The sequence below is a fragment of the Zeus faber genome (genome assembly GCF_960531495.2).
Source record: "Zeus faber genome assembly, chromosome: 21".
Taxonomy (NCBI): domain Eukaryota; kingdom Metazoa; phylum Chordata; class Actinopteri; order Zeiformes; family Zeidae; genus Zeus; species Zeus faber.
Window position 1 is genome coordinate 570,110 of NC_137208.1, and position 9,466 is coordinate 579,575.

Here is a 9,466-nt window from a genome sequence, read left to right on the forward strand (position 1 = left end):
CTAGCAACTAACTGATTCCTGAAGCGTAATGCAGCTAGTGAATAGAATAATATCTTCTTCTTCTTGTGGAAGAACTTCTTCTGCTTAGATCGGTGAGGTTAATCTGCCCGCTACAAGGAAACAAAAACTGAGAATATTCAAGATATTTATCATGCAGAATAAAGAGAAAGATTCAGTACTGCTCCAAAGCAGTGTTCTGACAAGTCTACCCCAACTATTGACCAAGAGAGTTTTATACCAAAGAGAGGTTGTGTGCCATTGGTCGGATGTCATTTACAAGACTGTGACTCTCAATTGTCTCCCCAGGTGTTACCCTCAAACAGTAATTTAACAATAAAACTCTGGTCACAGGTACAATCCTACTATGCCATACAATGCTCTTTCAAGCCCCTGTGGGGTTATCCTTATCGCCATACAAGGTTGAATGAGATTGGAATGTGATCTGGTTCTTCAATACTACAATTGACATTATTGAGAAAGAAGCCTCTTTACATAAACTCTGGAGGCTCCTTAAAAACCCAGACACAATGTTTTCAAACCCACATAACACACAGAAAGCTATTGTCCTATCTAAAACATGTAAAAACATAATTCAAATAGTTGATCATATTTTTCTGTCACATTCTTCTTCTTTGGGCTGCTCCCGTTAGTGGTGGCCACAGTAAATCATCTGCCTCCAACACCTTGTGTTCAGTGCATCTTCCTCTCTGACACCACCCGCCTGCATGTCCTCCCTCAGCACCTCCATCAAGCGTCTCTTTGGCTTCCTCTTTTCCTCTTGCCTGGCAGCTCCACCCTCAGCCTCCTTCTCCCAATGTAACTCTCATCTCTCCTCCACACGTGTCCAAAGCATCTCAATCTGGCCTCTCTCACTTTTCCACCAAACTGGCCAACCTGAGCTGTCCCTCTAATGTCCTCATTCTTAATCCTGTCCATCCTCGTCCCTCCCAATAAAAACCTCAACATCCTCAACTCTGCCACCTCCACTTCATCCACCTGCCTTTTTGTCATAATATAAATAAAATAAAATAAAAATAAAATAAGACTCAAAAAGATAATACAAAGTGGGTGCACACAATAGAAGGGAATAGAGTTATGTAGTGTATATGGGATAGGCTATTTGTATATACAGATATGTGCAGTAAAAATATTTAGAGTATAGTATGCAACAGTACGACACAGCAATACAGTTACACCGAACAGAACAGCAATACAGTACGGTATGCAGTAACCCAGAACAGTGATACAGTACAGTATGCAGTAACCCAGAACAGTGATACAGTATGCAGCACAGTATGCTACATACAGTACAGTAAGGTGGTATAAGTGTCTCAGTACTTTTTGTTAGGACCCCTGGTGAGGTCAGCGTTGACAGTTCTTATGTCTTGATGTAGAAACTCTGTCTCAGTCTCTGTTCTCGCTGTGGCTGTGGAGGCTCTTGCTCCACCGCAGCAGCTGGAACAGTCCATTGTTGGGGTGGTGAGGATCCTTCATGATGCTGCAGTTCTGCTTCTACACCTCCTGGTGTATAAGTCCTGCAGGGAGGGGAGGGTAGTTCCAGTGGTACATTCGGCTGAAGGCACCACCCTCTGCAAGGGCCCGCCAGTACAGTTCCCAAAGCAGGCAGCGATGTTGCCTGTCAGGATGCTCTCCACTGCTCCACGGTAGAAGGACTTGAGGAGCCTCACCGAGACCCTGAGTTTCCTCAGCTGCCTGAGGTGGTAAAGACACTGCCTCGCCTTTCTCACCAGAGTGTCTGTTTGTAAAGTCCATGTTAAATCCTCTGTGATGTGGACTCCCAGGTACTTGAAGCTGCTCACCCTGTCCACAGAAGTCCCATTAATCACTAAGGGCGCGTGCGTCCTCGGTTGTAATCACAGTTCTCCAGATTCTGTGCAATGTAGCAAGTTACAATTTTTCCATTTCTACCAGGATTCAGAGACGAGCTGTGGATTTATATAACGTTGGTTGATGATGTCACAGAGTCACTGTTCTCAATGTAATGCCAATGTTCTCAGTTTTGGGTGAGTTTGTAAAGTTTGATCCATATTTCCTGATACAAATGTAGATGGGTGTCAATCAAAGATGGGCGACAACACATATGAAACGTTCCGGTTCCAACGAGATCTCAACCATGTCTGTTTGGGATACTTTTCGGACGAAAAAGGCCAAGGAGATGGAATCAAAAAAACAAAAAATAGAGGAGAAAGGGATGCAGACAGCAATACACGAACGACCTGAAAGGTTATAACATTGAACGATCCCCATTCAGCCTGCTTCTCATCTCACTTGTCGTACAGGACCATACTGTATCTGTTCGGCCAGAAAAGTGTTTTTTATGTTGTGTCATGTGACATCATGTAACTTAACAGCTCACTTGTTTGTCACTTATAGCAGCCCTAATTCTGATTATAATTTGTAAAATAGAGTGGAAAATTAGAAGAAGAAAAGAGAAGACATGTCAGATAATTGTTTTATTAAACAGTTGTCCAAAATAATCAAACAAATATCACAGTATTTATAAAGACCACACAACAATTAATAGGTGTTAATTATTAAAATGGCAATAAAAAATTGTACAACTTGTATTACGTTGTCAAAGTAGACAGTGCCATAAACATTGTGTTGTCATATGTAGTTGTTTGACAAAAAAAACACAATGTTTAAGCAACAAATTCAACAAATTCTGTCTTCACATTCTGTCTTTTCATTTAAATCTAAGTTAGCTGTAGCTACGTAGGAACCTGTTTATACGTGATGTTTCTTTGGAACAGACGTTTGTGACGTTTCTTTCTTACTCTAAAACAAACATTGTCATTGTGATAACTGACATTGTTGTGTGTAAGTACATGTGCAGTCTCAGTGACGGAAGGTGACGTTGGGTCTCGATGATGACGTATTTATTTAGGTTTACGTATTTACAGAGGTTAACAAAGGTAATCTATCTTACGTAATTTTAGTGGTGACTTTTTTCTTTAGATTTCATTTTCAATAAGTTACGGTTTCATGAATACGAAAAATGTTGTGGAATTTCTGTGAGTAATCACCATTTCACTGCTTCTATTTTTCCAACGCCTTCCTCAATCTTGAACGTATCACTCAGTCGCACATTTCAGTGGATTTGCCTCGACGTGGTTACAAGCCTTATTGAATACTTTTTTGCTTATTTTTTATGAATTCGACAAAGTAATGGGGACCAAAGAGATAAAATATCAATGGCATCAATCCACAGACATTGACCAGGTAATAAGGTACATTAATATCTATGTAAACGTATAGTTTGTAATCTCTAACCACTACAGAGTGATGGAGTCTACACCACACACTGGACACGGTGCAATGTACATTCTGAATCAGTATCTGTACATTTATAATAAATAATATGATGACATCATCAAGCGTCTTATTCTAAATCTCATCTCCTTCCATTAGTTTTTCGGACGTTGCGTTGTCAGTGACACACGACCACCTGGAAACTTGAGTTCAAATTAATTCTGTTTTTGACTAACTTCTGCTCCGTATGTGGATTAATTTCGATTTAACTTAAACCACAAAATTCTTGTGACGTCTCCGTTCAAATGAGACCTCCACCTTGTTCGTCGCTTCTGCCGTTGTTCTGTTCCATATACTTTTAACTTGAAGAATGATGAACACTTACAATAGGGTACACATGTGACTGATGACATGTCACAAATGATAACAATAATAACAATGATAACAATAATAATACCGTTTTGTTCCAGATCCAAAAGGTCCATTTAGAGATAAAGATAAATATTTGACTTAAGTTTCACTTTGACGTTTTCTGTACTTCTGTACTTGTAATAATCCTGCCATAATTTAGACCTAACCCATCTATTGTTATCTTTGTCCATATTATTGTTTTTTTTGTTTTTCATATAATATATTATCGTGTACAGGAATATCCCAAATATACTCAAAATGATATACATTTTTCAGTACTACAAATTCCTGGTATATGGAAATTTACAAAACACACTGACAGCAAACGCCTCCTTCCTGACTCTCCTTCTTATAATATTAAACTATCTGTGCAGTGATTCTACCTATTTGAATGGATTTTATCCATTATGTTTATGATGTAATGACAGCTTTCTGCCCCTAGGGGAGCTCACCCGCCATCTGACCAGTGGGCGTGGGGTCCATTCCAATTGCACTTCAACCCTACTACAATACTACTACAACACTACGACAATATTTCTTCAATGCTATGAGAAACATACTACAATACTACTTCAACCCTACATCAATTGTCATGATATGGTCAGGTGAACCCGAGTGCAGGACACACAGAGACTCAAGGAATAGGTGCAAATAACAACTAGTTCAAGTTCAAGTTCAAGTTCAAGAGATTATTTGTCACTAGGGTTTATTGAAGGGAACAAGGAGGTAAAGGGATGGCAAGCAGGGCAGACAGGGAAGGTCAGGCAGACAGAGCAGGCAGGTGGACAGGGCAGGTCGGTCAGGCAGGCAGGTGGGGCTTAGCCATTTTATTCTTCTGTATTTGCATTTGCCGTCATAAAAAAAAAAAATATATATATAAATATTTACTCTCCCACTGAAGATTTTGTTGTAAAGTTTAAACCATATTGTAAAATACACGTCAATGACACACAGGGAATCAAACCCGGGTATCCTGTGTACCTTACTCACTACACTATACACAGCACACATGAGTGAGCTCGGTAGTCTGTGGGTGTCCCACACGAGCGCTGGGAATGAAGCTTCCAGCAGACAAACTATTTTCAATCCAACTGTTCCAAAAAGTTGAAAGATTCAGAAAGACTTGTTTTGCCATCACTATAGGTCGGGCAGGCAGGCAGACAGGCAGACAGACAGACAGGTAGGCAGGCAGACTGCACATGGGAACTGGTTACATACTAGTTAATGAGTAGGGTAAAGATGTTGCAGAATGGGTGTTGCAAGAATGCAGAATCAGAGTGACAGAGAGAGGGGGGGGGGGTGACAGAGAGAGAGAGAGAGAGAGAGAGAGAGAGACTTTTTAAGGTTCCTCTATTTTCAGTAAGTCATGTCACAGCAGCAGAAACTTGATTAGGATGAACCAAAAAACAACAAAAATAGAGACAAACCAGAGGAAAATCACAGGTCAGTAATGAATAGTAGAGAGAGAGAGAGAGAGAGAGAGCGAGAGAGAGAGAGAGAGAGAGAGAGAGAGAGAGAGAGAGAGAAAGATCACAGCTACCACAGGAAAATCACAGGTTAATAATGAGGACAGCGCACAGCCCCTCCCGACACCACAAACACATTTGAAAGTGTCCAGTGTTCCAGTCAGTTTGTAAAACTCAAACTCCACCCTGAGGCAGCTGAGAGTAGACCAGTCGTAATCTGGTCTGGATCCACTGACCCCTGAGCCCTCCCAGCATTCTTCCTGCTTTTCCAAACCCCTGAAACAGAGTTCACCAGGATATGGACAGATTTGTTTGACACAGTGTAAACAGGAGCGAAGATAAAGAGATTAAAGGAGAAGCTCCCCCCCCCAGACCCTGAACCCACCGCTCCGGCAGCCAAACAACCTCTGCAGCCCAGGACACAGAGAGAGAGAGGGAGGGAGAGACTTTTGTTTATTAGCTAGGGGTTAGTAGGCCCCACTCTGTTAGCCTTGTTTCATTTAGTTTGACCAAACAAGAAACGCACAACAGGATCAACACTCACAAGGTTTCTCATCTGCTGTTTTTAAAGGTCCTTTAAAAACTGGTGCTGTCCAGGCTCCCCCGGCTGAGTCAGCAGCTTCCCTCTCCTCAATCTCACTGTACCAAAGGAGACAGATAAAGATGGAAAAAGAGGTGGATCCTCCTCCCTGGGTTGTTTGAAAAACACCACCACCTCTTCAGAGAGAGCACCAACACCTCTCTTTTAAATCTCTCCAAACTCCTCAGAGAAGTGACGCTAAGTCCTGGGTGCTCTTCCAACAAGCAGCTCCATCCTGCCACTAGGGTCCACGTTTCGAAATCCCGCTCTTCATCTTCTGTTTCCTTCTTGGTGCAGAGATTACAATGAAATATGTTGCTTATCAAAAAATGGTCTCCTCCCCTATCCATGGTCAAGGCTCCATCCTTCCTTCTCTGAGTCTCTTTAGTAACCTCTATCATGAACCCCTGACCACCTGCTGGGACCCTAACCCCAAACCACCTGCTGGGACACTAACCTATAACCACCTGCTGGGACCCTAACCCCTAACTCCCTGGTGGGACGCTAACCCCGAACCACCTGCTGGGACCCTAACCCCTAACCACCTGCTGGGACCCTAACCCCCGAAATACCTGCTGAGACCCTCACCCCGAACCACCTGCTGGGACCTTAACCACCTGCCGGGACCCTAACCCCGAACCACCTGCTGGGACCCTAACCTCTAACTACCTGCTGGGACCCAAACCCCTGACAACCTGCTGGGACCCTAACCCTGAACCATCTGCTGGGACCATAGCCCCTGACCACCTGCTGGGACCCTAACCCCTGACCACCTGCTGGGTCCCTAACCCCTGACCACCTGCTGGGACCCTAACCCCTAACCACCTGCTAAGTCCCTCCAACAGGAATCTGATCTGTATAACAGTTTTTAAGCAGTCTGAAGTCTTAAAGCAGTTGTCCTGCTCTCAAGATCCATCAGCCCCGGTTATCCTTCCCGTCAGGGCAGATTTAGTACCGCTGCTTTTACCCAATGATGACCGGACCAAAACAACTCCACCAGCTTCCTGTAGGGTCTGCAGGAGCCATCCAGGTGGGTCCAGAACAGCCAGACCATTCCAGATTGTGAATGATCGGTACCAGACCTCTGTACGACAATTTGGACAGGAACCACTTCCACTGAGAAAACTTGGATTCCAGTTTCTGTAGTAGTCCATCCCATTTCTTTTCGAGCCGACCCTTCGAGCCTAAATACAGCCTTGAAAGCTTCAGCACCTGTCTACCCCATCGTAGCCCACCTGGTAACTGAGGCACTTACTCCCTCCTCCATAAACCACAAAGTAAAGCCTCACTCTTAGCCCAGTTCACTTTGGCCGAGGCAGCTCTCTCATAAATTGTGAGGCTGTTCTCAATTTCCTGTATATCCTTTTTATCCCTGACCATTACTGACTGGTCATCTGCATATGCAGAATGTTTCCCTGCGGTACAAAATTCCAATCCTTCTGGCCTTACTCCCTGCTGCTTATTCCGTAAAAGTAGTAGAAGAGGCTTGATAGTATAGAGGTGTCCCGAAAGAGGACATTGTTGTCTGATGCCACGCCCCATGCTTACCTGCCTACCCAGTCTCCTGGCCACCTGGACTAGACATGAGGCTGCAGTGTACAGCAATAAAATGTTCCCCACAGCCAAATGCAGATAAGGTTTTAAAAAGGTACCATGGTCCACTCTGTCGAGTGCTTTTTCCTGATCTGATGCAATTAGTCCAAAATGTAGTTGAGTAAAACCAGACAGATCCATCACATCACGCAGTAGATGTAGGTTATCAAATATCGAGCGACCTAGTATAGTGTTTGTTTATTCCTTTTCAATGATTGACCCCAGACATGTCTTAAACCTATTTCTTCGGCTTATAGAGAACATCTTAAAATCAGCACATAATAGAGCAACAGGGCTCCAGTTTTTAAGCAAGCTCTTTTTGGTAAAAGAGTGGCAGTTCTCCTGAATTTCTGCATTCACATAAAATGTGGAACCAGTCTTTACCAATGGTTTTCCAAAATGATTGAAAATAGTCCACCTGCAGCCCATCCACCCCTGGAGATTTTCCTGAAGGCATCTGGAAAAGTGCTTGACTCAGCTCCTTCAAGGTGATGGGGGAGTCCAAATCAGTCTTTTCCATGAGAGAGGGTTTTTGTAGGTCCATAGGGTTTAGGGTTCGTCCTTAAGAAGAGTCAATACACAAATCGGCAGAAAACGAAATGTCACAGAATGTATCTGCTCCTTCCCTGACCTCATGCACCACATGTTAAAGACTCATGATGTCATCTCAAACAGTGCATTTGTTTGGTTTCACACCGTGTGGAGAAACAGCTTGGAGCCTCCACTTCCCTCAGATGGAGAACCTGGACCTCACTTCTGCTCCCTTTGCTGCTCCTGTCGGTTTGTTCCCAAACCTTCCCAACGGAGGTGTTCTGATTTGTTCCCACGCTATTAGCACCTATCATTTCATTTTCAAGTTCCTTAATGCTGGTCCCCAACTACTCCCTGTTTCACCTGTGGAAAAAGCAGTGTATTGCTGAACAAAATTCCTATTGTGACCCTTACCTACATCCCACTCCCAGCTCAGTGGTTCTAAATCAGCAGTCCCTCCGCTGATTAGGCTGATCCCCAGCAGTTGAGTGGCCCCGGGATGGGAGACTGCACCGCCTGTCTGCAGCTGCGGTTTGGCCACGCCCCCTTGGTCCACCACACTTACAATTTAGGGAAGAGGTAAGGCAGGCAATTGGTGGGAATGAACAGTTACCAGATGACTGGGAAACAACTGCAGAAGTTGTGAGGCAGATGGCCAAGAAGGTACTTGGTGTAGCATGCGGGAAGAGGAAGGAAGACAAGGACTCTTGGTGGTGAAATGAGGAAGTACAGGAAGGCATAGAGCAGAAGAGGAACACTCGTGAGGAGAGTGTTGAGAAGGTGGAAGGAGTACTTTGAGGAGTTGATGAATGAAGAAAATGAGAGGGAGAGAAGAGTGGATGATGTGGGGATAGTGGATCAAGAAGTGCAGCAAATTAGCAAGTGTGAAGTGAGAACAGCATTAAAGAAGATAAAGAGTGGAAAGGCAGTTGGCCCAGATGACAAACCTGGGGAAGCATGGAAATGTTTAGGTGAGATGGCAGTGGCCTTCCTAACGAGACTGTTTAACACCATCCTGGAAAGGGAGAGGATGCCGGAGGAGTGGAGAAGAAGTGTACTGGTACCATCTTCAAGAATAAGGGAGACGTACAGAGCTGTAGTAACTACAGGGGAATAAAGTTGATCAGCCACAGCATGAAGCTATGGTAAAGGGTAGTGGAGGCTAGGTTAAGAGGAGAAAGGGCGATCGGACGAATTAGCGGAGTCCCTCCGTTGATTCACCGATCCGCAGCAGCTGAGAGGTCCCGGGACGGGAGCCTGCACCGCCTGTCTGCAGCGGTGCAGACCATGCCCCCTTGGTCTGCCACACAGTAATCATTAACTCAACTTCTGAGCATTGCTTCAACAACTAGGTAAATATGAGAGAATGTCACAATTAAGCAAGAGCTCATCAATTTGTCTGGTTCTATAGGCCAGTCAATAATATCTGACAATTTTCATGATGGAGCTCAACATGAGGTATTTACATTTACATTAAGTCATTTAGCAGACACTTTTATCCAAAGCGACTTACAAGGGAGAATAACATTCAAGATACATTGCTACGGAGATTAGTGTAACAACAACATTAGTGTAACAATAAATACTGCTAGGTAGTGCTAAGTAATTGTAG